This window comes from Schistocerca serialis, chromosome 6 (genome assembly GCF_023864345.2).
Source record: "Schistocerca serialis cubense isolate TAMUIC-IGC-003099 chromosome 6, iqSchSeri2.2, whole genome shotgun sequence".
In the NCBI taxonomy this organism is placed as follows: Eukaryota; Metazoa; Arthropoda; class Insecta; order Orthoptera; family Acrididae; genus Schistocerca; species Schistocerca serialis.
Genome location: NC_064643.1, coordinates 343,056,597 through 343,076,013, shown reverse-complemented (window position 1 = coordinate 343,076,013; position 19,417 = coordinate 343,056,597). Strand labels below are relative to the sequence as shown.

At 44.2% G+C, this 19,417-nt stretch overlaps 1 pseudogene; it reads left to right on the top strand.

The window, feature by feature from the left end:
- The first annotated feature begins 17,348 nt into the window (after positions 1-17,348).
- LOC126485421 (5S ribosomal RNA) lies at positions 17,349-17,466 on the top strand (annotated as a pseudogene).
- The last annotated feature ends 1,951 nt before the right edge of the window (positions 17,467-19,417 follow it).

The window sequence follows — 19,417 nt, the reverse complement described above, 5'->3', positions numbered from 1 at the left end:
CGGAGCTGAAAGCAGCAACGTTACCTTGGAAGTACTCACGGAACAAATTTTTAAATCCCGTCACCATAGCAAACTGTGGTTAAAATATATGTTGCATATAGGATAAATCGTTTTTTATTACAGCTCTTCTCCATTCGACCTCAATTGTCTACATCTCTATGTACAACCATTTGTATATCCACACCAAAAAATGTTTAAAACTCTCGTATCTGTACACTGAAGAGAGTTTTAAGGTTTTATGATTTGTCCCATTTATTTCCTCAAATTTTAGAGAGATGTGTTGAAGGGTGATTGGCTCACCGAACCGGCCGGGATGGCCGAGCGGTTCTAGGAGCTTCAGACTGGAACCGCGCGGCCGCTACGGTCACAGGTTCGAATCCTGCCTCGGGCATGGATGTGTGTGATGCCCTTAGGTTAGTTAGGTTTAAGTAGTTCTAAGTTCTAGGGGACTGATGACCTCAGATGTTAAGTCCCATAGTGCTCAGAGCCATTTGAACCGTTTTTTTCTACTTTTAATTCCCCCTTACACACAAACAGAAGGGGATTTGCATTGAGGAAGGAGGCGTGCTTGAGTAATCCGAGCAGCTGTGTGAACCGCTCTGCCGAGGTGACAGGGCAGCTGCCTAATAAGCATGAGCCCTGGTTCGATTTATTAAAAAAACTAGAAACCCACCTCGATTGCGTAAAAAGCACCTAGTGTTAACCTAGGTTTCGGCGTAGTTAACTACACCTTCTTCAGAATAATAAAACCCACAAGTGCCTAAGAAGACCTTTGTCAATGATTAAAAGAACACAATAGCTATACCTTTATAAACGAATAAAAGGGAAAACACAAACAATACATGTGTACAATGTCTAAACCACTACTTAACTTAATGGTGTAACCTCCACCTCACACCGGCCTATGTTCGATGGGCCATGACCCACCATAAACTGCAGCTACAAATTGTCGCTCGCTTACACGCCCGACCCGCTACCTATGCACATGCGCAAGACAAGGGAAGTTACTTGAATGCGCATGCGCATACGAATACGTGAAAGTTTATACATGGCTCGTGGCAAAATAGCCCTTATATTCCCAACCGTGGATCAACGCATATAAAAAAATAGAATGGACAGAATAAGTGACGAGCTGAATAGGAGATGAAGCCTAAAAATAACCGCACACGGTTGCTTACTCTAGGAAAGAAACATATATGAAGGCACCTATGACAACAGGAGGAACTCTTAAAAACTATTCGTAAAGCCAATAGTTAGCCTGGGTGGGGGGGGGGGGGGGGGGGGGTGAGGGGACGTAATCTAAAGACGTCGTGGTAATAAAGATATAGGGATAAAACGTGAGGTGTTCAACGGGCTAAAATCACCTTCATCGTAAAAGGAAATGAGGAAAAAAGAAAAAAGATGAACAGCAGAACCAACCGCGCTCGCCAGTCAGCGCACGCATGTGAAAATCCCCAGATCATCAGATTTACAAGTATGAAGAACAAATTAAAGGTGCGAAACCTTCAAAAAAATTTCTGTTTCTTAGTAGGAGTTGGTCGTTAAGGATACCCAGAGCTCGTCCCGTTTGCCCGAAGTAAAATTTTGGACAATTCCCGCATGTAATTTTGTATACTCCTGATTGGGAAAGTTTATCGCTCTTATTGTGCAAGGAATGGGTTAAATTCCTACGTAAACTATTATTAGTAGAATAGGCGACTCTGAAATTATGGGCTCTGAGTAAACGCCCCAATTTGTAACTTATATTGCCTATGTAAGGGATAGATATCGTTGCCACTTGTTTGTCATCTAACGCATCCCCTAGGATGGAAGACGTAATAATTTTATTTATTTTCTTGTTATATATCTGTCTTACCAACTGAGGCCTATAGCCATTATTTATAGCAATATTCTCAAGTGTGACCAGTTCAATTTCTACCGCATCTGGTGCAAGAGGGATAGCTGTAACTCTGTGAATATTAGAATGAAAAAAGGCCATCTTACGGGCGTACGGATGGGCCGAGTCTGCAGGTATAATATTGTCGGAAAACGTATTTTTCCGAAAAATATCAAATTTAATGCGGTTGTCAACCACAGTTAAAGTGAGGTCAAAAAAATTTAATGACCTAGTATCGGATTCTCGCTCAATTGTAAAACTGATATTATGGTGAAGCTCATCAAAAATCGAAAAAATATGGTCTACATCACTTTGAGAACCATCAATGATTAGTAGAATGTCGTCAACATATCTTTTGTAAAATTTTATTCTCCTAAGAATCTCTCTGTCACTGGCAAAAAAATCAGACTCTAAGTAGTTTATAAAAATTTCTGATAAAATCCCAGCTAGGGGGCTCCCCATACCCAAACCTGCTGGTTGTAAGTAAAATCTCCCATTAAATGTAAAGTAGTTGTGTTTTAAAACGATCCGTAGCAGCATCATCAACTCATTGACCTCTTTATCCAAAAGTTTTTTATGGTGACGCAAATTGCACTCTAGTATTTGCAGTGTGTGGTCGACCGGTACATTAGTATATAAACTTGTTACGTCAAACGATACTAGTTTAGAATCTTCAGAACAAGATACCTCGCATAAACTGGTAGCTAAATGAATGGAATTTTTAACGGAATAGTTTTTGCTAAAAAAGAAATTTTCTCTAATCTTAGTATGCAAGTATTTCGCCAGCTTATGATAGGCACTTCCCGTACTGTCAACGATAGGGCGAATTGGGCGATTTAACTTATGAAATTTAAACTGACTTCTCAATTTAGGGGGCTTGGGATTCATGTTTATCAGCCCCTTCTTTCGGAACTCTCCTATCAAATTTTTAGTATTTTGGATCCCAGCTCTAATTTCTTTTTGGAGAGTAATAGTGGGGTCTTTGTTAAGCATAACTATCCCGTTGTCATTGAAAAAAGCTTCGGTCTTGTGTATGTATTCTTGCTTTGTGGATATAACTACGGAGTTCCCCTTATCGGCTTTAGTGACAATAGCATCATTTTGTATTAGTTTGCGGTTAATACCCTTTAAAACCTTATTTGTGTTATCCTCTTTATGTGCACTATGTGCGACCTTACTCATAATTTTGTAGGCCTCATACGACAATCGGGTTTGTTTCTCGTTAGGCATTTTGGCATAATCTAGACCGATTTTCAAGTCAACTATTGTGTCTTCTAGAACTTTCGGATTTGCGGTGCTAGGCTCGAAATTAAATTTTAAGACTTTAGAGAGGAGAGACTCCTCTTGGGGCGAAAATACAATTTCTGTCTTATTAATGACCCGGTCAAAGAATTTTTTAGGTTCAGCTGTAAAATTAGTGTGAGTCATTTTGTTAGCACGTTCCTGCTTCTCAACTAAGTTAGCAATTTTTTTGTCGTGTCTGTTGGCAATCTCTTTTATTTGTAGAGCTAACCATTCATTTGCCCTAAACCAAAAAGCATCTATTTGAAAGTTAAAGTGAACAGAATAAAACTTAGAAATTTCTAAGTACATCATATACGATCTTTCATTCAAAATATCTGTCTTGGCATATAAATCGGAGATTCTAGCATTAAATACCTGGTAACGCAGCTTCTTTCTAAGGACTGGCATTTTACGGCAGGATTTACCTAGGAAACCATCAATAAAACATGGGAAGAAGTTGAGCACCCTACACTGTTTAATAAAGTCAATAGCCATGCTTGCCTTAGCTCTTTTCAGAATAACATCTAAGTATCTACTTGCTGCATCTGACACCTCGGGTGGTACGAATTTAAGAACCTTCAACACGCAGCGCGTCAGCAATCGTTAGTTAATATATTTTTTTAAAAAAACTAGAAACCTGCCTCGATTGCGTAAAGAGCACCTAGTGTTAACCTACAAATCCAATGAGGATCGTGAGGCGAAACTTGCTGCGGCTCGAGAGCATCAGGATTTAAATCGCTCTTCAGAAACGCCTTCCAACAGCGAGGTATGGTGTAACTCTGACTGAGAGCGTCATGCAGTTCAAATCGCTCTAAGGACTATGGAAATTAACATCAGAGGTCATCAGTCCCCAAGACTTAGAACTACACTACTGGCCATTAAAACTGCTACACCACGAAGATGACGTGATACAGACGCGAAATTTAACCGAGAGGAAGGAGATGCTGTGATATGCAAATGATTACCTTTTCAGAGCATTCACACAAGGTTGGCGCCGGCGGCGACACCTACAACGTGCCGACATGAGGAAAGTTTCAAACCGATTTCTCATACACAAACAACAGTTGACCGGCGTTGCCTGGTGAAACGTTGTTGTGATGCCTCGTGTCAGGAGGAGAAATGCGTACCATCACGTTTCCGAATTTGATAAAGGTCGGATCGTTGCATATCGCGATTGCGGTTTAATGTATCGCGACATTGCTGCTCGCGTTGGTCGCAATCCAGTGTATGTTAGCAGAATATGAAATCGGTGGGTTCAGGAGGGTAATAAGGAACGCCGTACTGGATCCCAACGGCCTCGTATCACTAGCAGCCGAGGTGACAGGCATCTTATCCGCATGGGTGTAGCGGATCGTGCAGCCACGTCTCGATCCCTGAGTCAGCAGATGGGGACGTTTGCAAAAGAACAACCATCTGCACGAACAGTTCGACGACGCTTGCAGCTGCATGGACTACCAGCTCGGAGACCATGGCTGCGGTTACCCTTGACGCTGCATCACAGACAGGAGCGCCTGCGATGGTGTACTCAACGACGAACCTGGGTGCACGAATGGTAAAGCGTCATTTTTTCGGATGAATCCAGGTTCTGTTGACAGCATCATGATGGTCGCGTCCGCGTTTGGCGAAATCGCGGTGAACGCACATTGGAAACGTGTATTCGTCATCGCCATACTGGCGTATCACATGGCGTGATGGAATGGGGTGCCACTGGTTACACGTCTCGGTCACCTCTTGTTCGCATTGACGGCATTTTGAACAGTGGACATTACATTTCAGATGTGTTACGAGACGTGGCTCTACCCTTCATTTGATCCCTGCGAAACCCTACATTTCAGCAGGATAATGCACAACCGCATGTTGCAGGTCCTGTACGGGCCTTTCTGGATACAGAAAATGTTCGACTGCTGCCCTGGCCAGCACATTCTGCAGATCTCTCACCAATTGAATACGTCTGGTCAATGGTGGCCGAGCAACTGGCTCGTCACAATACGCCAGTTACTACTCTTGATGATCTGTGGTATCATGTCGAAGCTGCATAGGCAGCTGTGCCTGTACACACCATCCAAGCTCTGTTTGACTCAATGCCCAGGCGTATCAAGGCCGTTATTGCGGCCAGAGGTTGTTCTGTTAGATTCTATGCCCAGGCTTATCAAGATGGTTGTTCTGGGTACTGACTTCTCAGGATCTATCCACCCAAATTTCGTGAAAATGTAATCACATGTCAGTCCTAGTATAATATATTTGTCAATGTAATATATTTGTCAAATGAATACCCGTTTATCATTTCTTCTTGGCGTAGCACTTTTAATGGCCAATAGTATACTTAAACCTAACTAACCTAAGGACATCACACACATTCGTGCCCGAGGCACGATTCGAACCTGCGACCGCAGCAGCAGCGCGGATCCGGACTGAAGAGTCTAGAACCGCTCGGCCACAGCGTCCGGCGTCATGCAGTATCTCGCTGCTCACCACATGTAATAAACAAGTTGTCCGGCCGTCGGTACTTAGTGCCACCTTTGCAAAGCTGGGGTGGGTCGCCAGTTGCTAATAATCTGTTTCTCTTCACTTCAAGTATTTGTCTTATAAATTAGGATGCAATTCCTTGACCACATTATTGGTAACGAAAAGAACGTAGTATCTGTTCTTTCCACTCTTGTTTCGTATCAATTTTTTTTATTTTTGTTCCTTTCTTTTGGGGGCTAGGCGACTGCATGTACTCGGCGGCATTCCTCCGGCTGCCCCAGAGTAGTTACGTCCCAGAACAACAGCTGTGATGGCTCCAGCCAATTCGTGTAACGTGTCCAGAGTTGGCGTGAAAATGCTCCTATGCCCTGTGCAATCGTCACCAATTGGGGCTTCAAAATCACGGGCGTACTCTGTCACTTAAGGTGCTCGGTAGCCATCCTGGCTGGAGTGGCAGCGGGGAGCGCGCCGCCGGCGGTCACGCGAGCCAGTTTTCGCGAGCGGCAGCGCCCGCGGTCGGCCTTGTGCAGTGTCGGCAGCCAATTCGGCCGGAGAGCGGTCCGCTGGGACCTGCGACGGCGGCCGCGGCCTTGGCGCGGCTCGTCGCCCCATTGTGCGGCGCTAAAGACCGCACCGCGCACCGCGTCACACGCTTGTGGCGCTACTTGTTCCCAGAGGCGCGACATTAGTATCCCTAGCGTCAGTGCTGAGATAGGCCTCCATCAAGGCCGCTGCAACAGACGAGACGCTGGAACTGACTGCGGCAAAATAAGAAACACGGTTTAAGAATTAAATGGGAGAGGTACGCGAGTTCGCCTGCCTCTCATCTTCCTGCCTTCTGCCCACGAGAACAAGCCTTTCCCCAGGCTTGCGATTGTTGTTACAGCGTTCTCAACCGTTTCCATGTGCCTGACCCTTGCCAAAAACAACTGCAGATTTCTCCTGGAAAGAAACGACTACTACCATACGGGCGTCTATCGCTAACATGGTTTAAGCGACAACAGTGCACTTGATTCATACAGTGGCCTCCCATGCAGTTCAATAACGCATCAATGGAATTCTTGCTCTTAATTGACTACAGTATTCGTGAGTAAGAGAAGTCTACTAGCCGGCCGCTGTGGCCGAGCGGTTTTAGGCGCTTCAGTCCAGAACCGCGCTACCGCTACGGTCGCAGGTTCGAATCCTGCCTCGGGCAAGGATATGTGTGATGTCCTTAGGTTAGTTAGGTTTAAGTACTACTAAGTTCTAGGGGACTGCTGACCTCAGATGTTAAGTCCCATAGTGCTTAGAGCCACTTAAGTAAGAAGTCTACTAGTATTAAACAAAGGCCTTAGTTTGAGGGCGAAATTTCTGACAATGTACGTCTGTCCCACGGCATTGTACGGTAGCCAAACACGGACTTTGGGAAAACCGGAACAGAAGAGGAAACAATTGAGATGTGGTGCTACATTAGAGCATTCAGAATTAGAGTGATAACGTGTGGAATGAGGTGGTTCTCGCAGAATCGGCGAGAAGAGAAACATATGGAAAAGACTGAAAAGAACAAGGGATCGGATGATAGATCTGTTAAGACATTGGACAATAACTTCCATGGTACTAGAGGGTATCGTAGAGGGTAACAACTGTGGGGAACGATTGAGATTGGAATACGTTCAGCAAATAATTGGTTGTGCTACTCTGAGACGAAAAAATGGTTCAAAAAATGGTTCAAATGGCTCTGAGCACTATGGGACTTAACATCTGAGGTCGTCAGTCCCCTAGACTTAGAACTACTTAAACCTAATTTGGCGCTTCAGTCAGGAACCGCGCTGCTGCTACGGTCGCAGGTTGGAATCCTGCCTCGGGAATGGATGTATGTGATGTCCTTAGGTTAGTTAGGTTTAAGTAGTTCTAAGTCTAGGGGACTGATGACCTCAGATGTTAAGTCCCATAGTGCTTAGAGCCATTTGAACCATTTTTTTAACAAGTTTTAATGTCAGGTGATCTGCTTGCTCCAAAAATTATGTGAACACTTGTTTAGGAACTACAAGTATCTTCCAGGCATAGATATATGAGTCATAGATATGGTGGCCGGAATCGCTCTCGACGCAGCCAGGTGGAATGCGCAGCGGCTTGTCACAAATTTGGTGGCGGCAAAATAACTTATTTTCGCCCTTGGAAAAAGCACAACGGGCCACCAGCCCAAACACGCCCAAAACCAACGATTTTTTCCACTAATCGTAGTTTTACCATCGTACATGTACGGCAAATTCATTAACAAATGTGTTTCTTTATTTCAAGGCTACTAGGCAAAGGGTCTCTCCAAATCAACTGAAAAAATTCTCCCTCTTCCCCTCTATTTCTCTTCCTCTCTTCCATTTCACCTCCACCACCTCCCATTTCTCCACATTAGTAACTCAGTCTCCCTTCTGCTTTCGATTCACTTTCCACTATCTTATATCTTATATTCAACTTTTTCCCCTGCTCTCCATTCATTCGTTAACTCCCACGCTACTCTTTAATCTCTCTTCTGTAATCAAGTAATACATTTGAACAGAAATAAAACGAAATTATATACAATTGACGAAATATAGATCAAAGGAAAGGTTTCTGTGCAAAGTGAAAAACAATTTGGCAGCACTACACATAGAAAAAACAGATGTATGTGCAAAAAGCATAACTTAGATGAGAATTTATTCAATTCCAGTCTATGATCACGAAAAAATGTTGTCGCAAGGCTATCGATTTCGGTCGAAAACCACCAGATCTGATTAAAACATGCGAAACTTTATGTTATCCAAAGATTATTAAGCCAAAATGAAACTGTACTGCGTTCGATGCCAAATTAATACACTGGAATTAAATACACATTCTGTACTTTATGGATCGTTGTGTTTATTCGCGACAATATTACAGATTATGGAACGTAACTAAACACTAGCGGAGCAATATTTATGTCGTATTTCACGTTATGAAACGTGTAGTGCTGCAGTCATATCTGAAAGTAGGCCAGAAACATCAAGGCCAAACGTAGGAAATATTCGTAAAATGTGGAAATGTAAGTTGAAATCAGACAAAGAGCTGTATATTTTGTCTCGAACTATTTTTAGCTCTAGAAAGCACACCAAAATTATTATTACGATACATTCGAAACCACTGACGAAGTTTTAGCTAAAGAAAGCCTATGACAAAATAAGTATGCATCTTTTTGTGGGCACAAAGACAGACTTTTAATAGGTTTATAAATGTTAATTGTTTTTCTAAGTTCACACTACTTTATAAGTGGTATTTAAAACAAGAATAAGTAGGTACAGACCCTTGACTGGCTGGCATAAGAGTGGGGTTGTGCAGGTGGTCAGGAGAAGACTACTGCCATGACAACAGGCTTTCTCGAGGGGTCTCTCACTCTTCTGACTGGTTTGGGGCCCGCCACGAATTCCTCTCCTGTGTCAATCTCCTCTAAGAAGAACTTCATTTCTTACCTTGTGAGTTGCTGTAATTTTCAGTATCCTTCTATAACACCACTTCGGTTTTCTTCTCTTTCGAAATTCTTGCCTTTCGTGGATCTTTTACAGGTAATGGTCCATCCACACACTCAGAAATTTTTTCCTCAAATTAAGGCTGACGTAGCGTAGCACATTCTGATGTATCTTTCAATAACTAACGCTTTTTTTTGCAGCCGCATAAAAAATGTAGAAAACGTCCTTTTAGGTGCTTCTTCTGCACGTGTGTCAAGTTTCGAACAATTGTGACAGCAGAGCTGTAGTCAGCCATCAAAGTGGTACCTACGTAAGACATCCGCTGTAAATACCGTCCTGTAATTTTCTTGGTAGTGGAAAAAGAAATAGCGGTGAACAACTATGAATGTTTGTGTCCAATATATGATAATGTTGCGGCTGACAGAAGTACTGTTGGACAATGGCTGAAAAGAGTTAAAGCGTCAGAAGGTACAGAAACTTAACAGAATGGTAGGGGATGTTAAGGACGTCCTGTCACCGCCTGATCCATCCTGAAGTTCAGACCAGGCGCCCTCCGACTTACATCTGTTTGTGTCCCTGAAAGATTCTCTCCGCGGGACGCATTTCGAAGGTGATAGCGTATATCATGCATTGAAAATAAGTCTACGAATACAACGGTAGAGCTTTTACCAGCAGGGAATCCACGCTCTTCTACAATGTAGACCACAAAACGCGGCGGAAACTACAGAGAAAAATAGTGCATCTAACAGAAATGTTGGCTTATTGTGTCACTAAATTCTAAATCTTAAAAATGAATGTTCCGAGAAAAAATTGTGGTGTATTATTCACTGAGCGACCCTTGTACTATTAGATTAAGAAAAGAATAGTACAAGATAAGTATTCAGTCAAGGAGTGGCTGTATGAATTTTGTTGCCGATCTGGGACATAGTTCATAAAATCAGTGTTCATTTGACTCAGGATTGTTTATTCGGGGTTAGGATCCTGTGGGGACATTGGTCTTATCGTAGTCCTTTCTGGCATTGTTTTGTATGTAATATGTTGGCACCCTGTTCACCGACAGGTCAGATATGTGTAGACAGAGGTGGATGACAACTGTGTTTATGAAGTATAAAGCAGATTTTGGTCCGCTGGTTTCCACAGGTCGTGGAATGCAAACTCAGAATCACAACACGATTCGCATAATTTTCTGTCGCACCTTGCACTGAGACACAGGCGGGACTTCATCCCATTCCTTCTCTGTCCTGGCTCTGTCCCAGCTTGTCTCTAGTGACCTCGTCGTCGACGGAACGTTAGACGCCAGCTTCCTTCTTCTGGCATACGCCGAAAGAGGTGATGCAGCGCGATAAAAATAACCCACTTGTATGTTGCCATCCTATTCTAGGTCTTTAGTGCATCACTATATCGCGTAATGCAAATCCTAGCTGCGGATGACAATGTACAACTGTTTATGTAGATACAATTTGCAGTAAACCGCCTTTTACAAATATAATACTATGGTTGGTTGCTGGTGATGTATGCATGTGTGACGATCTAAAGGTACCTTCAAAATCAAATAACTTTGCAGAAGCTGCTGATGTATATGGTCCGATCTTCGGCAAGGAGGAAAGTGAGAGGATGGTCGCGAAAAGATATAGGCGACAAATGGGGCACGTCGAAATTAAGAGGAACAGCTACAGATGAGCCATCATTACAAATATATTGGCAGTGATGTATCCGGTCTGGTTCTCTAGCCAAAGAAAACACTCAAGAACGTAGTTAGTAACTTCTTTCTAATATTTAAAGACACAATACGGAACAAGAAAGCTCCACTAAAATGCAAAAGAGAAATCTATGACACCCATTGCATGCAAATTTTGACACATGGTTGTAAAATGTGCACCATGAAAAGTAAATACATTAGCAGAATCCAGGCAGCTGAAACGAGATTTGTTCTTAACACAAACAGAAAGACAAGGATGAAAAGATTTCGGAATGAAGAAATACGAAAACAGACTATGAGATAATATAACCTCGCAGCGACTGAGATTGTGTGAACATATGCAGCGCACGGATGGTAAGAGGCTACCAAGACAAACGTATGATTTGAAATTCAGAGACATAAGTACAAAACTCATGTAAAAGAATATGATCAAATCTGGCATCGAGCAGCATCTGGGACAACACTGAAGAGGGGCAGAAATTTAAGGACCTTAATTAGTGAAGAAGCCTCGTTCGCCGGCCCAGTGAATAAGATGGAGCTATGTAGGATATGATGATGATAGTGACGATGTATTAACTATTATCGTTATGTTGGTTCGAAATATAATGTTTCTTTAATATCCCCTCCCCATCCGCTGATAAGCCTATAATTCAAAAATCCTAAAGTGACCAGTTGCCTATTATACCTGCATAAAGTGCAAATGCCAGGATTTCTCCAGTTTCTATGTTTTCCAAAAAAAAAAAAAAAAAAAAAAAAGTTGTTGAAACTACACTTCTGGCAACGACTCGCATTTCCACATGAGTATTTGGTATTTGAATTTTGGACGTGGACTGTTAAGTCTAACCATTGTGTTGCAACAGCTGGACAGCGTCTTTTGGGACTAGCCTGTGGTATGTCCTACACGTCCTACCTGTCCGAAGGGTTGCCTAAGCGTAAGGGAGGGTGGCACCTGGCTTCGGGGAGATTTGGTAACATGTGAATGTTTGATGGAAGAGCTGCGTGCAGATGCCAAAAAGAATTATACCTGACGAAATAATATGACTTTTTAACTTACAGTACATATACACTCCTGGAAATTGAAATAAGAACACCGTGAATTCATTGTCCCAGGAAGGGGAAACTTTATTGACACATTCCCGGGGTCAGATACATCACATTATCACACTGACAGAACCACAGGCACACAGACACAGGCAACAGAGCATGCACAATGTCGGCACCAGTACAGTATATATCCACCTTTCGCAGCAATGCATGCTGCTATTCTCCCATGGAGACGATCGTAGAGATGCTGGATGTAGTCCTGTGGAACGGCTTGCCATGCCATTTCCACCTGGCGCCTCAGTTGGACCAGCGTTCGTGCTGGACGTGCAGACCGCGTGAGACGACGCTTCATCCAGTCCCAAACATGCTCAATGGGGGACAGATCCGGAGATCTTGCTGGCCAGGGTAGTTGACTTACACCTTCTAGAGCACGTTGGGTGTCACGGGATACATGCGGACGTGCATTGTCCTGTTGGAACAGCAAGTTCCCTTGCCGGTCTAGGAATGGTAGAACGATGGGTTCGATGACGGTTTGGATGTACCGTGCACTATTCAGTGTCCCCTCGACGATCACCAGTGGTGTACGGCCAGTGTAGGAGATCGCTCCCCACACCATGATGCCGGGTGTTGGCCCTGTGTGCCTCGGTCGTATGCAGTCCTGATTGTGGCGCTCACCTGCACGGCGCCAAACACGCATACGACCATCATTGGCACCAAGGCAGAAGCGACTCTCATCGCTGAAGACGACACGTCTCCATTCGTCCCTCCATTCACGCCTGTCGCGACACCACTGGAGGCGGGCTGCACGATGTTGGGGCGTGAGCGGAAGACGGCCTAACGGTGTGCGGGACCGTAGCCCAGCTTCATGGAGACGGTTGCGAATGGTCCTCGCCGATGCCCCAGGAGCAACAGTGTCCCTAATTTGCTGGGAAGTGTCGGTGCGGTCCCCTACGGCACTGCGTAGGATCCTACGGTCTTGGCGTGCATCCGTGCGTCGCTGCGGTCCGGTCCCAGGTCGACGGGCACGTGCACCTTCCGCCGACCACTGGCGACAACATCGATGTACTGTGGAGACCTCACGCCCCACATGTTGAGCAATTCGGCGGTACGTCCACCCGGCCTCCCGCATGCCCACTATACGCCCTCGCTCAATGTCCGTCAACTGCACATACGGTTCACGTCCACGCTGTCGCGGCATGCCACCAGTGTTAAAGACTGCGATGGAGCTCCGTATGCCACGGCAAACTGGCTGACACTGACGGCGGCGGTGCACTAATGCTGCGCAGCTAGCGCCATTCGACGGCCAACACCGCGGTTCCTGGTGTGTCCGCTGTGCCGTGCGTGTGATCATTGCTTGTACAGCCCTCTCGCAGTGTCCGGAGCAAGTATGGTGGGTCTGACACACCGGTGTCAATGTGTTCTTTTTTCCATTTCCAGGAGTGTATTTTCCAATGATAAGGTGTTCGAAAGCCTGTGGTACATAGTCATAACATAACTGTTACGTCATGAGCGAGAACCTATAAATGTCGCACAATTATTTCTCCCGATTTCTGTCTCAAGAAAACGACTTTGGAATATAGTAAATTTAACGCACAAAAATTTGGTTCATCTCCGAACTTTTAGCGGTGATGATTTGTGGCTAATGGCGATTGCTCTAATCTCGCTATAATTTTTCTACATCTACACACATACTCCGCAGGGTACTGTATGGCGCATGGCGGACTCACGGTTGTCTATGGCGTATTTCAGGTCATGAGTTATTAGTTTTATAACTGAGGAGAAAACACAAAAGTAGTTCCAGAGGGTTCAATTTTAGGTCCGCTCCAATTCTTTGTAAGTGCCTGTGAAATACACCACGGGCCATTAAAATTGCTACACCACGAAGATGACGTGCTACAGACGCGAAATTTAACCGACAGGAAGAAGATGCTGTGATATGCAAATGATTACCTTTTCAGAGCATTCACACAAGGTTGGCGGCGGTGGCGATACCTACAACGTGCCGACATGAGGAAAGTTTCGAACCGATTTCTCATACACAAACAGCAGTTGACCAGCGTTGCCTGGTGAAACATTGTTGTGATGCCTCGTGTAAGGAGGAAATGCGTACCATCACGTTTCCGACTTTGATAAAGGTCGGATTCTAGCGTATCGCGATTGCGGTTTATCGTATTGCGACATTTCTGCTCGCTTTGGTCGAGATCCAATGATTGTTAGCAGAATATGCAATCGGTGGGTTCTGGAGGGTAAGACGGAACGCCGTGCTGGATCCCAACGGCCTCGTATCACTAGCAGTCGAGATGACAGGCATCTTATCCGCATGGCTGTAACGGATCGTGCAGCCACATCTCGATCCCTGAGGTGGGGACGTTTACAAAACAACAACCATCTGCACGAACAGTTCGACGACGTTTGCAGCAGCATGGACTATCAGCTCGGAGAGCACGGCTGCGGTTACCCTTGACGCTGCATCACAGACAGGAGCGCCTGCGATGGTGTACTCAAAGACGAACCTGGGAGCACGAATGGCAAAACGTCATTTTTTCGGATGAATCCAGGTTCTGTTTACATCATCATGATGGTCCCATCCGTGTTTGGCGACATAGCGGTGAACGCACATTGGAAACGTGTATTCGTCATCGCCATACTGGCGTATCACCCGGCGTGATGGTATGGGGTGCAATTGGTCACACGTCTCGGTCACCTCTTGTTCGCATTGACGGCACTTTGAACAGTGGACGTTACATTTCAGATGTGATACGACCCGTGGCTCTACCCTTCATTCGATCCCTGCGAAAACCCTACATTTCAGCAGGATAATGCACGACCGCATGTTGCAGGTCCTGTACGGGCCTTTCTGAATACAGAAAATGTTCGACTGCTGCACTGGCCAGCACATTCTCCAGATCTCTCACCAATTGAAATCGTGTGGTCAATGGTGGCCGAGCAACTGGCTCGTCACAATACGCCAGTCACTACTCTTGATGAACTGTGGTATCGTGTTGAACCTGCATGGTCAGGTGTACCAGTACACGCCAATTAAGCTCTGTTTGACTCAATGCCCAGGCGTATCAAGGCCGTTATTATGGCCAGAGGTGGTTGTTCTGGGTACTGATTTCTCAGGATCTATACACCCAAATTGCATGAAAATGTAATCACATGTCAGTCCTAGTATAATATATTTGTCCAATGAATACCCGTTCATCATCTGCATTTCTTCTTGGTGTAGAAATTTTAATGGGCAGTAGTGTACCTTCCACTGAACATTCATCCAGCAGTATTGGTACTTTTTGCAGACGATAATAGTCTTAGAATAAGTTCTATTAGAGAGGAAGCATGATAAGAGATTGTTAATGATGTTTTTCACAGAGTTATTAAGTGTAATGCATAGGTCTTCGCGTCCAGTCTGTTGAAATTGAAGTTTTCTGTGTATCGTGCCGCGTCATAAGGTAAAAAGCTGTACTGGAGAAACCACCGCCGCGCGGGGTGGCCGTGCGGCTTGAGGCGTCATGTCACGGACTGCGCGGCCCCTCCCGCCGGAGATTCGAGTCCTCCGTCGGGCATGGGTGTGTGTGTGTGTTGTTCTTAGCATAGGTTAGTTTAAGTAGTGCGTAGGTCTAGGGACCGATGACCTAAGCAGTTTGGTCCCTTAGGAATTCTTACACACACACACACACACACACACACACACACACACACACACACACAGAAACCAACGTTTCATTAACGTTGCCGCTGTCTTGCCGGTGTTAGGACACTGCAGACTTGCCGCGCTGCCCCAGACAAATGTGGAGCTCTTGTCTAGCACAGCAGGCTCCACGAAGGACAAGACAGATACTTTACACACTGCAAGCGTGTGCAAGGTGGAATGTCAGTGTGGAGAAGTATACATCGGTGACGTCGACAGCATCACGTGCACGAGAACATGAGCGTTACGTTTGTCTGTGACAGCACAGCAAGTCTGCAGTGGCCTAACACCCTCTAAACAGCGGTAAGGAAATCAAATCGAACGAAACCCGCTTACTGGCTAAGCTGCAGGCCTTGATGAAATGTAAGCTCAGCGAAGCCATAGAAATAATAAAAACCCTAGTAACATGAACAGAGAGGATGGATACAGGCTTGCCTCATCCTTGCTGCCTGCCCTGTGAGTACAACAGGCAGCACCAACAACAAACGACTCGAGCGCTACAGGCTAGTAATTGCCACCGAGCGCCCTGTATCCAGCAGGAGGAAAACGTATGACCACGCCTCATTCGCCGATGAGCACCAATCCGAGGAAACAATGCACGAAGCAATAGACAATAGAAGATCCCCACTCCCTTCACCATAGCAGCCTAGTATAATAAAGTTCCCACTCCTTCTGGCTCAAGCGACCAATCATAACAAAGACGATTTAAAATTATGCCGTAACGTCACGCTCAGTGAGTAGCAGTGACAAAATATAATCGACTCCACACTGCTAAAGCACATCAGCAGACCCAGAAGAAGGCCACTGTAACCGTGGCCGAAACATTGGTCTGTTCTGCACAGTTTTTCACATTATGATGCGATACGATACTAGAAAACATTTTTGACAATTATTATTCTCTCAGAACAGTCTGTATCTAAACTTTGTAAAGGAAAAAACCTCTATTCAGTTCCGCATAAGAAATAGCCATACCATCATCTGCTCGCGTGAACAGGAGTCAGTAAATAGGGTACAATGCTCCAAGCTGTTGGGTATACACATTGATCAAAACTTGAACTGGAAGAAACATATTGATGAGCTTATCAAACAATTATTTTAGCTACTTTTGTTCGTCTTTGAATTGCTAGCCTTGGTAACAAACGAATTAATTTCATGACATTATTTGCGCACCGGTACTTCCACTCAATAATGTTTTATGAAATAATATTGAAGGGTAGCTCACGACTTAGAAAGAAAGTATGATTGCGGAAAGTGTAGCGATAACAATAACATGTGTTCTCCCACGGACGTCCTGTAGATACTTCTTCAAGGGGCTAGGCATTTTAACTGCGCCGTCACACTACGCACTAATGAAATTTGTCATAAATAATCCTTCAGAATTTGAGAAGAATAGTGATGTCTATACCTACAACACTAAATGAAAGCATGACCATTATTAACAATAATTAAAGCAGTCAGTGGCTCAGAAATGAGTTAAACATACAGCAAAAAAAAGTTTTTGTAATTTGCCTAATACCGTAAAACATATGACAGATAGAAAAGCAAGTTTTAAATCTAACCTAAAGTCATTTCTCCTGGAAAATTACTTCTATCCCAAGGACGAATTTTGATTTAAAAAACTAGTAACCTATGGGGAAAAGAGAAAAAAATATATATACCTTGTTTTTAAGTGTAGTTGCATTAGTATATCCAAAAGGAAAGTGTTCTTTAGCGTCAACGCTAATCATGTGTACATATCCTGTGAACTGACTCATTCTACATTATTTAGATAAAAGAATTGTTCAAATGTAAGTGGATAACTAAATTAATTAGTGCAATGCTTATGTCTGCAATGGCAACGGCCTTGCCGCAGCGGATACACCGGTTCCCGTCAGATCACCTAAGTTAAGCGCTGTCGGGCGTGGCCGACACTTGGATGGGTGACCATCCGGGCCGCCATGCGCTGTTGCCATTTTTCGGGGTGCACTCAGCTTCGTGATGCCAATTGAGGAGCTCCTCGACCGAATAGTAACGGCTCCGGTCAAAGAAAACCATCATAACGACCGGGAGAGCGGTGTGCTGACCACACGCCCCTCCTATCCGCATCCGCATCTGAGGATGACACGGCGGTCGGATGGTCCCGGTGGGCCACTTGTGGCCTGAAGACGGAGTGCCTTATGTCTGCAATATCCGGAGACTAATATTTATCATGTAAGTTGGATTCGCATAAGTGTTTAGTAGTTTTGTCGTGTGCGATATGCAGGTTGTTTATAAATTAGTTATACAAAAGTAATCTTTAATTGTGAGCAGGGTAAATAACTTACAGAACCGTTTTATACGGCGCTGAATGTAGTACATCCAAGTTTTACTCCTGTCTAATACTATTAGTTCCTGACGCTTCCGCTAGATGGTATGCGCAAACGAACTATTCCAACAGTCATCATGGAGTCGTATAAAGGTGCAGAGCGTTGCGCACTGTTGTTTTGGTTTGATGAAAGCAAATCCGCTGCTTTGTTTCAGAGGCAGCTCGGGGCTACATTTTGGAAGCTCCCACTTCAGTGACACACTGTTATTAATTGGTGCAATCGTTTCACTGAAACTGTCTCTATATCGTACAGGACCCCGTGTCAGGGACGGCCAACAGTTTCTGACGCAGCATTTGAAGGCGGCTTTCGGCAGTCTTACATTCGCATCCTGGTAAATCACCGAGACGTGCCAGCGCACAATTGAATATTCCTAGTGTTACAGTGTGGAAAGAGTTACAGAAATGCATGTTATTGAAACCCTACTATTCTGAACTGTTGCAAGGTTTGGAGATAGTGAAAAAGATAAAGAAACTGAGTTTTTTGTAGAAATGTTTAAAAATGCAGACTGAAGATGATTTTCGCAACATAATTGTGTTCAGTGATGAAGTCTACTTCCATACCTGCGGAAAGTGAATCGGCATTATGTGGGGATATGAGATGAGTAGATACCACGTCACGTAATCGAACATGTACGGGACTCTCTTAAGGTAAATGCTTTTTTGCGCTGTAAGCTGTGACAAGATTTACGATCCTTCTTTTTAGCCGAGTCAACAGAAACTGGAATATCGCACGTAGAGTGCTTGAACATTATCAAATGCCTCATTCCAAGAGGATATGGCCACAGATTTATTTTCAAGTAAGATCGGCACCACATTATCATCATGAAGTTGTCGCGTACCTCCTTAGGGATGTGCCGACTTGGCTTAGACGAAGAGGGACAATATTGTGGCCACAACCATCACCTGATTTAATCCCAACGGACTTCTGTGTACGGTGTTACATTGAAGACAAGAGTGTTTGTTCCTCTGCTTTCGGGAAACGTCGAGGAGCTGCGACAACGGATAAGACAAGCAACTGCCACCGTAAATCAAAACTTACTTCATAGGATTTGACAAGATATTCATTACGGATGGGAAATTTCTCGTATCACAAAAGGTAGGCACAATGAACATTTGTGAATAAAACTTGACGGCATTCAGTGCTGTATCAAACATTTCTATAAGTTATTTACCTTTCTCATAATTAACGATTACTTTTGTGTACTTGTTTTCCTGGTCTTTGGATACAGATGATAATACTGTAGTATTTCTGGCTTTGCAGCCATCATATTCAGGTACAAGAAGCTCTTCTTAGAGCTGTTGAGAAGGCAGAAGTGGCAAGATGACGTATTGTGGTGTGAGGTATCGGTGACAGATGGTTTCTTCGGTACTGGTATCGTGAGAAGAACCGCCTAAATTATGGCCTTCTCCGCGATTGGCTGCTGCATTCGGAAGTTGCGCACCAAAATGATAATCTTCAGTTATTAATATTAGACAAACAAAACGGCGTTTTACTTGAATTTCATATTTAAAGCATCTGTCGATAGCGTGCTATCATTCCATTATTTTACAAGTATTA